The sequence below is a fragment of the Mauremys mutica genome, chromosome 1 (assembly GCF_020497125.1).
Source record: "Mauremys mutica isolate MM-2020 ecotype Southern chromosome 1, ASM2049712v1, whole genome shotgun sequence".
Lineage (NCBI taxonomy): Eukaryota > Metazoa > Chordata > Testudines > Geoemydidae > Mauremys > Mauremys mutica.
Window position 1 is genome coordinate 65,341,922 of NC_059072.1, and position 17,846 is coordinate 65,359,767.

At 42.1% G+C, this 17,846-nt stretch overlaps 1 long non-coding RNA gene across 1 annotated transcript in view; it reads left to right on the top strand.

The window, feature by feature from the left end:
• The first annotated feature begins 3,571 nt into the window (after nt 1-3,571).
• Nucleotides 3,572-17,846, top strand: part of LOC123351638 — a 131,742-nt gene continuing 117,467 nt past the window's right edge. Inside the window, exon 1 of the long non-coding RNA XR_006574046.1 lies at nt 3,572-3,914. This is a non-coding gene — a long non-coding RNA (uncharacterized LOC123351638). The remainder of the gene's footprint in view (nt 3,915-17,846) is intronic.

Consider the following 17,846-nt stretch of genomic DNA (forward strand, 5'->3'; position numbering starts at 1 on the left):
CCACCCCCCCACCTGTCTAAGGCTCTGGGAGGGAGTTTGGGTGTGGGGAGGAGGTCTGGGGTGCAGGCCCTGAGCTGGGGCAGGGGATTGGGGTGCAGGAGGGGTGCAGGCTCTGGGAGGGAGTTTGGGTGTAGAAGGGGTGAGAGGTTGGGCTCTGGGAGGGAGTTTGGGTGGGGGAGGGGGTCTGGGTGCCGGCTCTGGGATGGAGTTTGGGTGCTGGGTCCAGGCTCCAGGCTGGGGCAGGGCATGGGGGGTACAGGAGGGGGTCAGGGGTGCAGGCTCTGGGAGGGAGTTTGGGTGCAGGCTCTGGGAGGGCGTTTGGGGGCAGAAGAGGGTGTATGAGAAGTGGGTGGAGGTGCAGGCTCTGGGACAGAGTTTGGGTGCTGGGTGCAGGCTCCAGGCTGGGGCAGGGGGTGGAGATGCAGAAGGGGGTGAGGGGTGCAGGCTCTGGGATGGAGTTTCCCCATTTTAAATTGGGTGGGCAGAGTGCCTGGGGGCAGAAGGCAGGGCCGAGGGAGAGACCTGCCTCAAACAGTGCTGGAGCCAGGCCCCAGGCCAGGAATATTCCTGGTGCCCAGGCACCATAGGCCTATAGAACTCACTGCCCATGCTACCAGCATTAACCTTCTATGGCATTTGGCTGTGGAGTTTTTTTTCCCCAGGAGGCTTATGGCAGCTGTTCTCTTGCTCTACTCCCTGGAAGTGCCCTCTGATCTGCTATAGTCATGTGTAGGGCATCCAGGGGCTCTGGGACCAGGTAATGAGCTGCTGTTTCCCTCCTAACACAACCCCTGTTCTAGTTCCACTCATGTGTCACCCTTTTATGAGTGGGTGTGGAGAACACAAAAGGCCTAAAGAAGTGAACAATTAGTTGTCCAATTCATTGGTTACAATGACAAGTTTGTTTTTGATTAAAGAAGCTTCGACAAATGTATGCGAATTCTTCTAAGAGTGCTATATTTTCATTACCTTATAATTTTTTGGTAAGATTTTTAAGCAGCACTATCCTCCCTCTGAAATACTAGTAACGTCTCGGATTTCACTTTTAGGAAATAAAAGAATAATGGCTAGTTAGAGCAGTTAACATGTGAGCAAGTTCTAAATTAGTATGAGCAGTGCCAAGCATATGAGAACTAGGCCAAAAATAGAACACTTTGGAGAACAAACCATTCAGTGTGCTGATATGTGTTCATTAATTGGGGTGGGAATAGGGGGAAATGATGCACAAATTAAATGTTTGGCTTTTTAATTCATAAATACAAATATTGAACTATGACTGGTTTTATTTAGTTATTTAATCCCTCTTTAAAAAGTCACTCTTATCCCCAACAAAGAGTTGGAGAAACAATTGCTGATTTCATTTGTTATTTTTGTACATGCATAACCACTAGTGGGAATGAAAGACCTGGTGGAATGAGTGTTTTTAAAAATAATACTCAGTTACTGATCTTTGTATTAATAAAGTCCAAACTCCTTTTAAAGTTGGAAAACTTCAATTTTCAGCTCACAAATAGTCTTGCCTACTCCTGCCAGGGTCTTACACCACTTAATAGCAGGTTTAAATTACCATGTGTAGAACTGGTTACAAATGGTATATTACAAATGAAAATTCTGTCTAAAAAAAGCTTTCCCTAATTTTCTTAAGCTTCTTATTTAATATTGACTCAAACTTTTTATCTGACATTGCTTGTTCATTTTTTTTTAAGCCAGGTTGCCTTTGGAGACAATGAGGGACGGCCAGACAAGGGCAGCTACTACTCTTGTTCATTGATTAGCCAGGATGGGCAGGGATGGTGTCCCTAGCCTCTGTTTGCCAGAAGCTGGGAATGGGCGACAGGGGATGGATCACTTGATGATTACCTGTTCTTTTCATTCCCTCTGGGGCACCTGACATTGGCCACTGTTGGAAGACGAGATACTGGGCTAGATGGACCTTTGGTCTGACCCAGTATGTCCATTCTTATGTTCTTATATACCATTTTAAAAACCTGTTTGGTGTAATATCATAATACTTATTATTCTTTCAATTAATGGGTAAAGGATCAATATGTGGTTCATCACTCTTTAACGGAATGAAGTATGCTTCACATAGCAGTTCTCATGCTGCTATCTCCGAGCTCTTTATTGATCACTGAATCAATGTGAAACTGGGGAAGTGCATCTACTGTGATTCGGGAGTGGAAAGTGGATGCCGTGTGCAGGCTTGTCATATAAACACTTCCAGTTGTTGGCTTTCCTGTTTGTCCCTTCAGGAAAGTAAAAGGGGAGGAAATGTAGCTACTAGGAAGATCTGAGATCAGCAAAAATCAGTGTGATTGCCTGGGCTACTCGAATCTTGAACTGAGGTGTGTATAAGGAACTCCCTCTTAATCAGAGTGCTCTCTCTTAATCAGAGATACTATTTCACCATCTTGATCTTCAACATTTAAATATACTGTATGTTTAAAAAACTTACAAATGAGGGCCCAGAATGGGCATTATTTCAGATGCTTCCTTGCCCTCTTCCACTGATTCTGCCCTATGGACAACCCATTGTTAAGTGGTAGGTTATGGTATCAGATGCAAGTCACTATTCCCTCTATTTGTATCTTGAAATCCTATCGGATTAAATTAAATAAATCTTTTGACAAATGAAGTGGTGCATGCCCACACCATTTCAGACCTGGTGCCAGTGGTGCAGTTAAATCCATTGTCTCTGCTACCTCTGTCATAGCCCCACCACTCAATAACTAGGAAGTCATAAACTTTGTAGCTTCTGTAGGCCAAGCTTATTGTACACAGCATGAGCTCCTTGCATTCCTCCATTTCCCCACCCTGAGCTCCCTGTGTGGCACCCTCCCCATCCCTCTCTATTTCAAAGACTCCTGGCAACACCCCAATCTCTCCTTTCCATGGGGTTCTATATGCCCCCCACTTCCCCCTCCACCCATACTAGGTTCTCCATTCTCCCCCCTCCATTTCAGGGGATCTGTATGTAACCCACTTGTCCCATACCAGGGTCCCCCCCGCACCAGAGGACATCCTGATGTTCAAGACTTCTGTAAGATCTGTTAGTTATGGTGCTTATGTCTGTGTGTGCCCCGATTGTCCTCTTCCCCCCTTCCACACACCTGAGTCTTCCAATCTCCCGCTCATACCAGGAGATCTGTATGTGTCCTCATGCCAGGGGCTCTATATTCCTCCCTTTCCCACCTTCACAGGTGCTGGAACTATGGGTGCAGGGGTTGCTGCTGCACCCACTGGCTTTAGGTAGTAATAACAACCTAAATATTTGGTTTCCATTTTCAGCGCCCCCGCTATAAAATTGTTCCAGCACCACTGCTTACCTTCCCTTCATGCTAGGGACTCTGTGTGTCCCTTCCCCCATAGCAGGGTCCCCCAATTTCTCCCTATCAGGGGTACTTTGTGTCCCCTTGTCTCCATAGCAGAGTCTCAGCTTCAAGTTCCTCTGCAAAATAGATGGCAGGGGTTCCATGTGTTCCTCATTTCCCCCTTCTGGTTTTCCCCTCAGATCAGTAGGGGTCTGGCCATTGATGCCTAGAACATTCCACAACAGTTTGGAATGGATTAGATGTGTTCAAAAGTATCACATTACAAACAGACAAACACAGAAATGCCATCACACTGAGTGTAAGGCCTTCGCAAGCTCAGCCAGCAAGATGTTCACGAAGCATCAGATGAAGATGAAAGAATTTGAAGAGTAGGGAAAACATAGACGTATGAGAAGGAATAACCTTCACTGTGCACCTCTCAGTAATGGGATGTTCATAGAATGACTGCAAGAGAGAGAGAAATGGGAAGAGGAAGCAAGTACCACCCACCTACCCTAGGGATATTATAAAGTCGACTTTCAGCCCTGCTGCATGAACCAGCTTCCTTTCACTTTTTTCCCTGAGCCAGCTTCCCTGCATTAGGTAGGTGGATTTCCCTTGTGCTCTAAGGCATGAATCAGGAAGCTTTCTACCCCCTGCCTCCATCCTGCCTCTCCCAGTGGAGTCCAGATTGCATCCTGGAGGCCTGGTCCTTCTCCCACTGAACCTAGTGCTAATTCCGTGTGTGGAAAGCATCCAGTAACAGGCCCCTGAGTATAGTTCACCTCACCTGTTACACGCATTCAGCGATATATATGCTGAGAAATTTTATTCCCTCAGCATTTGGCCTAATATAGCTTATCACAAATCATTTATTTATAAAAGACTCTTTAGAGACAGGATTTAAAAACTAATCTATTGAAAACTGTCACATTTCTCTTATATTTCAGGGTCAGATTATTATTTATACTGTGGTAGCTCCTAGCATTCCCAGTTAGGGCCCATCTGTGCTATTACTGTGCTAACAATAAAAGCAAAGAGGATACCAGCCCCAGAAAACAGTCTAGGATAATGACAAAACACTGCAGGTAAATAAACAGACGAGTGGAGCTGGCTTGGAGTACCAGGAAACAGATCCTGCTCCTACCAAAGTCAGTTGGGGAAGGGTTAGGCCCATAGGATATAATATATCAATTGGCAAACTCATTACAAGCTGCTGATACTCTTGCACTGAAGTGTATGATCTATGTATGTATGGCTGACAGGCAAGATTCACGTGTGAGATTTTTTTGTCTTCCTTGAAGATTGCCAACAGCGTTGATCTAACTTTAAAAAAATGCTAATGCTGTTTCAACTCTGTGTTGGCTAGAGAGAACTGTCTTAAGCAAAACTGAACAGATTGGCCAGCAGCTGTGTGGAGGACATTGCTAGCAATTCCAAAAGGAGGATATATGGCTTGATAAACAGCCCTAGAAACCTATTTGCCCACAGTGGAAGGCAATATGAATTGTCATCAAGAAATAGGAACAATAAGCAATTCTCAGATGTTGCTGTGCCTGGTACTATTACACGACAGCAAAGCCTCATCTGTTGAATTTTTGCCGCTGGAGTGTGATCACTGTTTGGGCTTTCCTGGTGCTGCTGCATAATGTGAAGTTACTTCTCACCCTCCTGAAATTTATCAGCGGAGATATGCTCAAGTGTTTAGAATTATTGGCCTGGAAAAAACAGGCAGTGCCCAGAGAATCATTTGGCTAAATGCTGGCTGACTTTTAAAGTTATTATTTAAATCAGGGGTTCTCAAACTTTTTGACAACAAAAATGACTACACGACCCCAGGTAGAGGGACTGAACCCTCCCGAGCCTCATCATCCTGGGCGGGGGAGTTCAAAGCCAAAGCCCGAGCTCCACCATGCCAGGCAAGGGGGAGCCAAAGCTGAAGTCCAAGGGCTTCAGCCTTGGAAAGGGGGCCTGTAGCCTGAGTCTAGCTACCCAGGGCTGAAGGGCCAGGCAGTGGGGACTTGGGCTTTGGCCCCAGGCCCCAGTAAGTCTAATGCCAGCCCAGGCAATCCTATTAAAATGGGGTTGTGACCCACTTTGGGGTCCTGACCCACAGTTAGAGAACTGCTGATTTAAACCCAAAAATCAATGAGCAAGAGTAATAGGTGTCAGGTGACTGAAAAGTTAACCTTATATGTGTGGGTTGCTTAAGTTTAGAGTTCTTTACTTTACAGACCAATCCCCATTGGGAAAATTACTAGGACATGAACAACAAGACGTAATTATGTTGTACAGGCAAAAAGCCTTCCAAAAATGAAAAGAGGGGCTGGGAAAGGGAAGACTTTCAAAGGCTTGTTTGTCACAGAAGAGCCCTTTGAAAGACCAGGCTTGATATTTGCTGCTGCATTACCCACCCTCCCTCCCAGTCTTCCAGAAAGTCTTTCTACTAAAAATTATATTGTAGGGAGAGGATCCCAGAACTATGTTCAAAAACACCACAGGATAATATCAACACAGGCATTTAAGAAAAAAACCACTTGCCCTTATAAGAACCAACTTTTAAAAAAATTGATTTACTAACCTTCTCAGTTGTGGTGAAAGAACACAGTCAGACATAACCAGTCATTGCATGCCAACCTAACTGGTGACAGCATGATGAGAAAAGGCTGGAAATGGGGCACTGTATCTGAGTACAGTATAACAACCATTGGCAATAGGGTGAAATTTTTCTTTCTGAGATAAAAAAAATAAAAGGATATAACTATCGGGGTTACAGAGGAAGAAACAAAAACCTGAGCACACAGTGCATGCTGTATGTACAATTAGGATATGACTTCATTGCCGAGGGAGATTAGCACTTCGATGAGACTAGCCCAGTGTGAGCACTGCTAGTCTCAGTGCCTGCATACAGTGTCCTCAGTAGTGCTTCACTCACCCATGTGTATCACTAGGACTTCTAGGGGCTTATCCCATGGTTCTGAGCACTGCAGTAATCTGAGCTGCTCTATGATTCTTCCCCAGTAACTTGTGGGAGAACTTGTCTGTCCTTCTCAGCACATGGGGGGAATTGTGAGAGGGTACTTGAAGACTATCAGCCCTTGGCCTGTATCCTCACTGCAAAGTAGGTAGGGTACCAGTCCAAAGTGGAACCAGGCTATAATCCTGACTGAAGGCATGACTTAACTTGGGTGAGATGTTTGTATGTGTGGATGGGGGAGGAGTGGCTAAGGGCAACATCCAAGTAAGAACCCAGGCTAACGCTGCAGTGAAGAGATTTCCTTAGTCTATTTGTAGGTATTCAATAGCACTTCCTTCATGTTTCCCTTTCTTCTTTGGGTTTTTTTGTTTTCCTGTCATATAGCATTTAATATTTGTATTAATGCATTAATACTCAGTGACCCCAACAAGAGTTGGGACCCTGTGTGCTGGGCACTGCACATTAAGGTTGTTGGGCAAATGGCATTGTCCCCATGAACATTTTCATGGGGGAAAAGATTCCCCTTTAAAAATTTTGTGTTGGAAAAATTTCCTATCAAAAACTTCCAAAAAGTTGGTATTTCACCACTTTCTCACACTTTCTGACTGTGTCTCAACTTTTGCTAACTGGAAAATCATCAACGATTTATTCTTCTCTCTGCAAGCACTACTATCAAAACTTAATAGTATTTCTCCCACTTTCTCAGTGTGTCCCAGTTAGGAAATAATAAGAAAGTGTGTGTGGGAAAACCCACAATTTTAAACAAAACACATCGTTTGGTTTTATTGTTTTGCCAAAAGATTTTCACTTCAACATTTCACTCCCTCCTACTCCCCGCCCCCAACCGAGGTTGTTGGGTTTTTTTTGTTTTTTTGTTTTTTTGAAAATCTAAAAAATGTCATCAAATGACATTTTCCCATGAAAATTTTTGTTTTAATCAAAACTAATTTCTGATGAGTATTTTTAACCAGCTCTACTGTACATATCCATAATTAGAGAAGGTCCCTGCCTTGAAACATTTGTAATCTAAATAGATAAGACATGCAAAAGGTGCGAGAAAGGGAAGTAGGATGATTTCAGTTTTACAGATGGAAAACTGAGATGGAGAGAAATTAAGAACCCAGTCCAGCAATATACTTAAGCACATGCATAACTTTAAGCAGCTGAGTAGTCCCTTTGATTTCAATGTACTTAAGTGTTTTGCTTGCTTGGAGCCGAAGTGACTTGCTCATGGTCACACAGAAAAAGTATGGCAGAGCCAGCAGCTGACCACAGATCTCCTAAATCCTAGTGCAGCATCTTCGTCAGTAAAGAATCCTTCCTCTCTCCGTGATGCTTGATCTCTGGGTGACAGTCTTATATGTTTTTTGCTGTTCTTTATTTTGAATTATCCAAAGGCTCTTTACTACTGAACTGGAGTGTGATGACTAGTTCAGTAGTACCATTAAGCGTCAGAATTGTGTCACATTTGGACTTTGTAACATTTTTTGAGATAAACTTTTAAATGTTCTTCTTTTGTCTCCATTTATTGGGTTGCTTCAAATGCCTCATCTGTCTTTATATTCCCCAATTATTCACAATTATGGTCCCTCTCCTATCATTCAGTACTTGTTTTCTGACCTTTAATCTCTCTTGACCTCCTGTTCCATGTAATATGAACCTGTTATCACCTATTGTCAGGGTTCCTTCCGCACTTTGAACTCTAGGTTACAGATGTGGGGATCTGCATGAAAGCCCCCTAAGCTTATTTCTATCAGCTTAGGTTAAACCTAGTACGCTGCCACCACCAAGTGATTTAACAAGAAACAGGGAAAGGACCACTTGGAGTTCCTCTTCCCCCAAAATATGCCCCCAAGACCTTACATTCCCTTTCCTGGGGAGGCTTGAGAATGACCGAGACCAATGCACGTTCGAGTGAAATATTTGAGTGAGAGAGGAAAATCAAGACGTGACAAATTGAAATTTCAAACCACGTGGCCGTTTATTAACAAGGGTAAATTGCAACTTGGGCTGGGGAGGAGCGATTTTACCAGCCAACAATATTATCAGAACAGGAATACACACACAACTCAAATCAAGAGAAAACAAGTCACCAATCAAAAAATATCACCAGAGCAGCAATATACACAACTTGAAACAGTCTATTTACATCCAATAACAAGAAACGGAACAATCTGTGATTAACTGCTCACTAAAATCTGGAATGGACATGCAAACTGAGTAAACTGTACACGTATTAACCGAATATTGTAAAATACACCAACTAACTACAATGGCAATTAATACAGCAATATGGCTCTCATTTACTATGTACACAACCTTGCATCAAATAAGGAAAAGGAAAAGGGAAAGAAGCTAAACCAACAGAATATTTACAGAAATTAAAATGCACATACCACACTCCAGGCGCAGCTGACCAGCAGTAGAGACACCAAGTGCATGACAAATTGGGGGGGAGGGTAATCCAAAAACGACACGACACGAGCAGGCAAAATCCGGAGGAGACCCTGGCTGAAAGGGTGATCAGGCCTTTCAGCTAACACGCGGATACTCCTGCAGTTTTTGGCGTGGGACATAGTTTTATTCGAAGACCCTTACTCGTGTCAGCATCTGATTGGTCCCCAGCTCCTACACCAACCGGGTTCCAAGCTGGTGCCCTCTACGTCAACAGGTACTGCACCTGGCACACTAAGTTTATGCACACGACACGCTGGTATTGTAGTACACGGTACCAATGTGACCTACAATTGACCAGACAGAAGGTTCGAGAATAGGCACACGGCACTATAATGTTGCACACCGCACCTTAGGGTAGCACACAGCACCACGGTGTTGCACACGACACCAATGTGACCCTTTGACTGACAATTGGCCATACAGATGCCATGTTTGAGCATAGGGTTGCGACAGAGAATAATATCCTAACCAATTGGTTACAAAGTGATCAAAGACCCAAACTCCTGGGTCTTTTGACAATGGAAAAATCAGGCAGGTTCTTAAAAGAAGACTTTTATTAAAAAGAAAATGTAAAAATCATCTCTGTAAAATCAGGATGGAAAATAACTTTATAGGGTAATCAGATTCAAAGAGCCCAGAGGAACCCCCTCCAGCCTTAGTTTCAAAGTTACAACAAAGCAGGGATAAACCTCCTTCTAGTAAAGGTAAAATTCACAAGTTGAGAAAACAAAGATAAACTAATACACCTTGCTTGGCTGTTACTTACAAGTTTGAAATATGAGAGACTTGTTCAGAAAGATTTGGAGAGCATTGATTGATGTCTGGTCCCTCTTAGTCCCAAGAATGAACACCACCAAAACAAAGAGCACAAACAAAAGCCTTCCCTCCTCCCCCCAGGATTTGAAAGTATCTTGTCCGCTTATTGGTCCTTTGGGTCAGGTGTCAGCCAGGTTACGTGAGCTTCTTAACCCTTTATAGGTAAAAGGATTTTGGTGCCTTTGGCCAGGAGGGATTGTATAATATTGTATACAGGAGGGTTGTTAGCCTTCCCTTTATAGTTATGACACCTATATTCCACTTGTATCCTTAATTCTATTTATAGGTTAACTGGAACTTACCTTCATTTAAGCTTTATCCTAGTACAGCCTAGGAAATGCATCATGGCTAAAATATATCCTTTGTAGTCTTCCTGTCATTTTCTGAGACAGTCTTTGACAAATTACCTGATTTTTTTCACTCGCAGATACCACATTGACATAATCCCAATTTATTTTGCTTTTGCTTGTTTTTATAGAGTTGGCAGACAGTATGAACAGTGAAAAAGATGATAATGGGGTTGTACTGACCTTTGAAATATGAGGCGATTGTACTTTTAGACGAGTTTGGGTCTATTCTCATAAATATCTGCTTAAAGTAATATTTCCGTCTACATCCTTGTGATCTATGTGCAAGAGGGATTGGCTAAAAGTTGTGCAGATGCATTAGGTGGCATTTTGGTACTGACACCCTGGTAATGCTATCTACTTTTGCATATGGTGACAGCAAAATATTAGCTACTTTATATGTGTGATTACTGGGACTGGATATGGATACCTAATATTCATACTACCTTGTTTTTGGGGGAGCAAACTTGAATACACAAAATGGTATGTTTCTACATTTACACCGATTTATTAGACTTCTCTGAGGGTGTCAACATCCACATAGACAAGAGTGATCCCGTGGATATAATGTACTTGAACTTTCAGAAAGCCTTTGACAAGGTCCCTCACCAAATGCTCTTAAGCAAACTAAGCAGTCATGGAATAAGAGGGAAGGTCCTCTCATGGATCAGTAACTAGTTAAAAGATGGAAACAAAGGTTGATTACAGAATGGAGGGAGGTAAATAGAGATGTCCCTCAAGGATCGGTACTGGGACCAGTGCTGTTCAACATATTCATAAATGATCTAAAAAACGGGTAAACAGTGAGGTGACAAAGTTTGTTGATGATACAAAATTATTAAGATAGTTAAGTCCAAAGCTGACTGTGAAGAGTTAAAAAGGGATCTCACAAAACTGGGAGACTAGGCAACTTGGAACTGGGAGATGAAATTCAGTGTCGATAAGTGCAAAATAATGACCATTAAAAACATAATTCCAAGTATACATACAAAACAACAATTTCTAAATTAGCTGTTACCACTCAAGAAAGAGATCTTTGAGTCATTGTGGTTAATTCTCTGAAAACATCAGCTCAAACTTCTGCAGCAGCAGTCTAAAAAGCTAACAGTGTTAGGAGCCATTAGGAAAGGGATAGATAATAAGACAGAAAATATTATAATGCTGCTATATAAATTCATGGTATGTCCATATCTTGAATACTATATGCAGTTCTAATCACCCCATCTCAAAAAAGGTATATTGGAAATGGAAAGGGTACAGAGAAATGCCACAAAAATTATTAAGGGTATGGAACAGCTTCCATATGAGAAGAGACTAAAAAGTTTGGGACTATTCATCTTGGAAAAGAGACAACTGAGGAGGGATACAATAGGAGGTCTATATAATCATGAACGGTGTGGAGAAAGTGAGTAGGAAGTGTTATTTGCTCCTTCATATAAAACAAGAACCAGGGATCACCCAATGAAATTAATAGGTAGCAGGTTTAAAACAAACAAAAGGAAGTATTTCTTCACATAATGCACAGTCAACCTGTGGAACTCATTGTCCGGGGAATGTGTGAAGACCAAAAGTATAACTGGCTTCAAAAGAGAATTAGATAAGTTTATGGAGGATAAGTCCATCAGTGACTATTAGCCAAAATTGTTGGGGATGCAACCTCATGCTCTGGGTGTCCCTAAGCCTCTGACTACCAGATGCTGGGACCAGATGACATTGGATGGATCACTTGATAATTGCCTCTGAAGCATCTGGCACCTAGCCCCCATTGGAAGACAGGATACTGAGCTAGATGGACCATTGGTCTGACCCAATATGGCTATGCTTTCATTTGTATGTTATGTTCTTATTCTTAGCTCTGCCTTGGCCTACTGGGCGAGTGACCATGGGTAAGTCATATTGCTGCCCCAGGCCTCAGTATCCCCAACTGTAAAATGGGAGTGATGCGTGATAAAGCACTTTGACTATCTGCGGATGAAAAGTTATAAAAGATCTATTATTATAACTCCTTTTAAAAAATGAAAGCTGAGATTCTTACACAATCACATCACTTAAAGAAAATCATCCAGTATCAAGAGGCTCATGATAAAAATCATTACAGCTGGCTATAGAGATACAGCATTGCTAAAATCTGATGGTTTTGCCTAGCCCATTCATAGTGTCGTCTCTTGAGACTGATGGGTGCCCTCTCCTACACACCCTTACTCACATAAGCAGTCCTTAAGTAACCCTGCTAAGATAAAAGGGATTTGTTGTTTAAGCATTTGTATGACTGGGCCTCATATTTGCTCTGGGGAAAAACATTTCGTTTTTGAACATATTAAATATGGAGTAGTCTCATTCACTCTCACAGGTTCAAAAATTGGTCTCCACAGTGACTCACATGTTCTAGTACTTTAAGTGGACTTCATCCAGTGTTGAGTATTCTTTATTCTGTGAATGTTAGGTTCTAGAAAGTCTTAAACGTTATCTCACCAAATGGTTTAATGTCCTGCTGGGAGCATTGCATTTTGGTAGCCTGATCATTCTAACCAAGCTAAACAACTGAGAGAAAAGTATTGTTTGTTAAAATTTGTCTGAGGGCAGCCCTTCAGATCTGCACAGAGCGGCAAGGGGATGATTTTTCAATGGGATTTAACTTAAATCATATATGTACGCAACTCCAAACCCTTATGGGGTGGTACCATTATCTTTTCCGATGGTGAAGGTGCTGATCCAGATTACATAAACCAGGAGGCTAGGAGAACAGGTAGAACTGACTAATCTTACATACCTGCTAATTGATGAAAACAAAATAATTCTCTGGGGAACACTGAATTCCTACACAAGTAATAGGAGTTAATATCCACCATGCAACTGTTACCCATATTCTTTCTGAATCTACCTCTCCCCAAAGGGAAAATATAAACTGGATTTAAAATCTATTTGGATGAAATTGAGATCCTGATCTAGAGCCTATTGAGGTCAATGTGAGTCCTTCCATTGACTTTAATGGGTGTTTAGAGAAGGCCTTTAATCTTTTAAAATAACTACAGCCCTGTATGTACTGTTACCTGGGAAACACACTCTCTTATTCAGAATGAATACTAGTGGCAGAGGACATACAATTCTGCATTCTTTAGTGCTATAATTCTTGTTTTTATTAAATTGAGATCTGTCTGTGGATCTTCAAAGTTTATGAGAGAACTTTCACTCTTTTGCCCATCTGTTGTTCTTCTGGAAGAAACAATGTTTTTTTATACTAGATGCATGCCTAACTTGGCTTTTTGGGGGGAGGAGGAGGGCAGGAGGAGGATTGCTATAGTAAAATAACTCACATTTTAAACTAAATATGTTTTAAGCCCAATTTACTTGGCCTCCTTTTTGGAAGTCTCAGCAAAAGTATGAAGGGTGGAGTATGAAGAGCATGAAATTTAATTACTTACTCACTCCAAGACCTGGTCCCTTGGTGACTGAGTTGAAGTACAGTGGCAGGCAGTATAGCGGATGCTTTCATTGCTAATGCCTGTGCTTCAGCTGTGCTGGGGACAGAGGGCTGACCATGTGACTCCTTTCAGGAGCATTCGATTCAGTTTACAACAAACAAACAAACAAACCCATCTTGATGATTTTTGGCTCTAACCAATGATAGAATATGAAAGGTAAAGAAATAACTATTCATCCCATGTAATGATGATTTAATGATCCCGTCATGTATTTAGTGGTGGGAAGGGATACAATGTTTGGAATACAATGCAATGGAACAAAGAAAGGAATGACCAGAACAGAGCTGTTACGGCTGCCACTTCAGCTGAATTACCTGTAAATTACCAGTCTTCAGTATCTTCTCTGTAATCGCACCACCTCGGTGATAACAGCACCAGACACATGTACACAGGCTCCTTTCCTGTACCCTCTATTTTTAATATAACCATTTGAACAACAGCGTACATGGTTTCTGAAGCCTGAAATTACAGTGATCAACTATCAGTCTATGTGCCTGTCAGTCTAGCCTCTTGACTGTGCATCACCATTAAATACATTGTATTTCTCTAGACATGTGAACATACAATGGTAGATCTCAAATCTGAAGCTTTAACTGCAGGAAAACATTTATCCCCAAGGAAGTAATGAGATGAAAAAGCACTATTTCCGTAGGGATAAAACTTAACTGCAACGACCATGTAACATATCTGTGAACTAAATTAATCATTTTTCACTTTAGCTTACCTTTTGTTATCCAAGTTTATTTGAATGAATGCCCTTGACTCAGCTATATCTAAGACAGTAGCAGTCACAATTATCTGGGGTCATTGTTAATTAACCATTCCCCTTAAAAAGAAATTAATGTTAAAAGTGTCTAGAGTTACCTCTGGATTTCTATGTGCATTTTAATCTCCAAATTGAATAGACTTTTGTTGCAGCCTTGAGGTTATAAATTAGGCATCTGGCTAGGTTCAGTTTTTGTTAATAAAAATGCTCCAGCTGGCTGGCAGCATCTGCGTTTCCTATAGTCAGTAAAATTGCTCAATTTGCTAAAAAAATATATATTTAACCTTGAAATTTAAGAAATGTAAGACTATATTTGGAGGGTGATACAGTGGAAAAGGAAACTAAACTCTTTTAAGGTGAAATGAGTTTCTTCGGCAGCTGCGGAATCTAACCCTCATTTTAGGTTCCCAAGTTTGGCTTTCCATGACAACTCTTCTGTTCCAAAACAGCACTAGTATTAATTTGAAAGATGGGGCCTATCAGTGTTGCTGAGGGATTCCATCGAGGATGTGCAAGGTGTTTGCCTGACTTTTTGACTGTAAGACAGGAGTGAGAATTGACATCTCTGATTAGCTGCCCAAGAGCTAGGTGTTTTGATGCCAGATTACGCTAGCAACAAAAGAAGATGGGACAGGAAGAGGTTAGTTATTTAAAATTAATAGTCTTGGTAGTGTAACACCCAGACCAGCCACAGGCTGAAGTAGCAGTTGAAATCAAAAGAATTCAGGCCCAAAGTTTCAAAACTGCCCATTAAGTTGGGGTGGCTCAACTGCAGGTCTTGGCACTCCGGAATCAGTCCCAAGGTGTCTCAGCCCCAAACTAGTGGCCCCATCATGTCATCTTGGGACACATTGTAAACACACTGATGAATCTAGAGGAATGGTGTGTGCCATCCCAGGGCCTGCACCCACCTTTGAAAATAAAAGTGAGAAATATTACTGAAATCAGATGAGTGGTCAGGCTGCAGATAAAATTTGAATAGCCCCTATTGCCAGGTTTTTAAAGGTGCCTCAACTCAGTTCCCAGTGGCGGGATGAGCAAGCTGCCCTGAGCACATGCCTTTCAGAGACCCCTGGTATGTACTTAGAGTAGCTACCCTGTCCTGCAGCTCGTGCTGCCATAGCTACACTCTATTTTTAGTGTTTTAGCTCGATGAGAGCTAGCGTGAATATGTCTCCTCAAGCTGGGAATCACAGCCCCAGTTCCAAGTGTAGACATACCCACAAAGCAGCTCAACTTACTGCAATCCTAAGAACCACAGGATTGGCCCCTACAAGTCCTAGCAACACACACAAGTAAGTGTAGCCCCAGTCTGGATGCAGTTGAGAGGACACACTCCAGCATGGCTTTGCTGTGTGGTCGCTCCCCACTTGGGTGAGGCTAACCTGGGTGCTCACACCTGAGTACTGAGCTTTCACGTTAACCCCGCAGTGAAGATGCACTTGAGATAGGAGAGATATTAGATCTAAAGGCAATATGTAAGAATGTGTGTCACTCCATGCACTGGGTTTGTTGTAAACCTAGGTAATACAGTCTGAAAACATGTGCCATTTTATCATGTATTAAAATAATGGAAAAGGTTTCATTGAGACTAAACCATCATGCCTCCAAGAAAATCAGAATTAAGAGTAAAGTTTGGTTCCTCAGTTTACCTCTAGAACTAGAGATGTACAAAGACACCACCTGGCTAAACTTCTCAGTGAGCCTGGGCTGAATTTCAAGTAAACCAATTAATATTTTAAGGTGAAAGCCATGTGACACTTAGTGGGCTCATCCTGCATCCAGGCTCAACCTGGCAGCTGCGGGCGGCTCAGTGTTTTTCCACCTTTCCGACGCAAACTTCTGCAACACACATTGCATTTTGGGGAGTTGGAGAAGTGTTTGCCAGCTGGAGAGCCAGGAGTGGAGGGGGTTGGTGGCTGGTAGGGGATTTAGACTGGGTGCTTGGTCCTGTGGAGCTAGAGAAGGAGGAGCTCCCCCATCCATCTCTCAGGGAATGGCCAAGGAGCAGAGGATCATAGGTGTCTACTGAGCCCTGGTGCTGATGGAGCAAGGCCCCTAAGCATGAAGGGACCTGTGGGGCTATATTTTTGCCACATGACACAGGGTCAGCACTAGATTCCCAGTAATCTCTGACTTTGGACAAACTGGAAATGATAAAATACCTTCGGGAGAAGTGTGTTTGTTTGAATTTTTCCTTAATGGAATGGCTAAAACGAGTTTAGTTCTTATTTTATCTGAACTGGTTCACCTCATCCCAGTAATCACTGAAAATATATGACCAATTAACAATTATTTATCAGGGTCTAACTCTTTCTTGCAAATACACTTAGAACATCCATACTTGGCCAATATTGTATACATCGTATACTAATATGTAACTGTAGGTATAAATCTCCTTCTTGATTTAAAATATATTACCCAGACCCACTGAAAGATTTAAGAGAGAAAAATACTCAATGGGCCAAATTAATCATTCATCTAATATTAGAAATCATACAGTTTCTAGGAGTGAAGCCAGAATGTCCATACAAAAAACAGTGCTGTATATTACAAAGCATAATAGTGTGCCTGCGTTAAAAATGCTTTTATGATGCAGGGTAAATTAGTGATTTTTAAAACTGCCAGTATAGATTCAATTCAGATGAATCACCTTAATTTTCAGGGACATCGTGGTTCTGACACAGAAGAGCCAGCAAGTACATAAAGATCCAGCAGTCTAGGGTCTGATGTGCAGTTGCATACAACACACTTATATAGCTTCCTGCAAAAGAGGTGCAGGGCACTTCGTACACTTCACTTTTAAAAAATAAAATGTAAAGCAATACCAAAAGTTTTAATGATTTCCTATGCAGAGGACCCAGGTTCACTCGTGGGAGTGGTGAGCTATGCCTACAAGATGGAAGCATGTCCCCTATAGTTGGTCAAAGCCAGTAGTGTGGTCTGACGTCTATTATTGAGAAGAGTTGTAAATGTTTACAGACTAAGTAAATAAGCAGTGTCTAAGCCTTTGCTCAATAAGCCACTTGATGTGGTCACAACTGATGTGTCCAATTATTGCCTTGTCTCCAGCTTTCCCTGTTTGGGGAAGATTATTGAGGCATAGCAGGGTAGCTAAAGGGTCACCACCTGGGTTCTTTTGGCTTTGTGGGATTGTGCTTCAGACCTGGGTGTGGTATGGAAATTAATTTGGTATCCTTGGTCCTTATGATCCTTCTCCTGATGATGGACTAAGATCAAGAGTCTGCTAATTGCTCTGGCATTTGGCTTTGAGATGGTGGATTGGAAGGTCTTGCTGACTTGCTTACAGGCTCTGGCAAGACTTGATGGTTTGTTTTTCAGTGGCTCTATTCCTTCCTTTTTCAGAGAACTCAGAGGTGGATCACACCAGACTCCTTTCTCTCACCACTCACATTCAGTGTTCACTTCACTGCTGGGGAGGATTGTGCTGTGATTTGGACTGCAGTGCCATCAGTATGCTGGTGACCTTCAGCTCTACATCTCTTTCCATCAAATCCAGATGGTGTAATTTCCTTTCTTTCCTTGAACCTGGCCAGTATAGAAACCTGGATGAAAATCAGCTGGCAGATAATTGGGCAAGAGAATGAGGAGGTATGAGAATGCTGGCAAGGAGAAACAATTCCAGGAATGGTTAATGGTTGTGACTGTTCCATCTATTGAGTATGTTCA